Here is a 1,774-nt window from a genome sequence, read left to right on the forward strand (position 1 = left end):
TATATATGGTGTTTAAGTGTGAGGATGTAAATATAGAATATATAAAATTAAAAACCAAACCAACTGGAATTTATTCTGAATTTTAAAAAAAAGAAACATAGTTGAATTTTTGATGTTTTTTGGGATTGCTCATGACCTGGTGGAAGAGTGCCAGGTATTTACAGGTGTGTTTCAGGTTAGACTCCCCTGGTTACTCTGAGGTCCAGTTGGAGCAGCAGAGTGTTAACTTTTAAATAACTTTATGTAGCTAAAGAGAGAAAAAAAACACATTAAAACGGAATTTAATCACATTTTACACTGTTTAAATGTATATTTACTCCGGTTTGAGTAGGAAAATAAAACATGGGCTTTAAGTTTATATAAAAAAAATAAAACAATGATCAATTTGTTTTTTTATGGAACTGGAAACTGTTTTATGTGCCTACTATGAAAAGGTCAAAGGTCAAGCTTAGTGCATACACAGCAGCAGCTGGTTACAAACGATCTGTATGGTTTAAGTGTAAAAATTGGATTTATTATTAAATTTTAAATATGCATTTACACATGAATGTAGTTTAGGAAGGTGTGTTAATGTGTAAAGACTAAAAACAGCGGCGGGATGACGCCCTGCCTGACAGAACCAGCTGCGGTCGCTCTGCCCCCTGGCGGCCGCGGCGGCGCGCTGCAGCTCAGCTGTGCGCGTGCAGCAGCTGCAGCGCACATGGCGCGAGCGGCTCTTTGTTTATTGTCTGCTTCTCCACATCGTGTTCAGGCTGCATGAAAAGCATCGGAGCGGCGGAGAGCGCAGTTCTCAACCCATCACAGCTGCCGCGACGATTAATTATCCCTCAGAGGAAAAGAGATATTCATGTATTGATATCTGCGCAAAGAGGAACGCGGGTGAAACGGTCTCGCGTCTCTATAAATATCATGCAAATATTTCAATTCATATTAACATACTGAAAAGAGGACGGCGCAAACATTTCGTTCAACGAAGAAGAATCGCTCTCGACCGGCGGAAGGATACAATTTTAGGAGGCAACGCTAATATAATTTTAATAATTTCAATGACGTAACCGCTCCAAACTCAAGCGTACGTATTTCCAAAGCAAAGGGGAAATAATCGAAACGTAGACAAAAAGTCAAATATTCGTTAATTTAACGAAATGAAGGGACTACTTTTTCGTGCCGCTTAATTGAAAATCAATAAAAAGCATCCAGCAGTTCGTAGCAGGTTTGACGAGGCGGAGTTTTTTTTTTTCTTTCTTTAGCGTCAAGACACGTTTCATGTTTGAGTTTTTATTTTTTAAAATGACATTTAGGAATAATTTGGCAAAGCGGCCAATTTTACGATAACTTATTTATAAACGATATGAAGGTTGCTGCGCATTGATTTAACGTAATTACATCGTTTTAATTTATTTCCCACGAAGAAGAGATTATCTGTTATTTTTGTAAAAAGGCACTGCGCGACAACTAGACAAATATTTACATACTGAATTTTTTTGGGAAACAGATTCTCGTGTTTATTTTACACGGATTTAATTCGTTTAAAGGCGCACAGAATAAAGAGACACACAGTGTAGAGTTAAGCAGAACAAGTGCTTTAATAACCTGGAGTGAACGCTTAATGCAGTGCATTATTATCATTTAATGTGAAGTACAATAAACATACATTTAGTTCAGTTTTCACCTCTTTTTCCACTGAAGAAAAACAAACTGTTGTCCGAGTGACACACACACACACACACACACACACACACACACACACACACACACACACACACACACACAC

Source organism: Austrofundulus limnaeus, unplaced genomic scaffold (genome assembly GCF_001266775.1).
Source record: "Austrofundulus limnaeus strain Quisiro unplaced genomic scaffold, Austrofundulus_limnaeus-1.0 Scaffold50, whole genome shotgun sequence".
In the NCBI taxonomy this organism is placed as follows: Eukaryota; Metazoa; Chordata; class Actinopteri; order Cyprinodontiformes; family Rivulidae; genus Austrofundulus; species Austrofundulus limnaeus.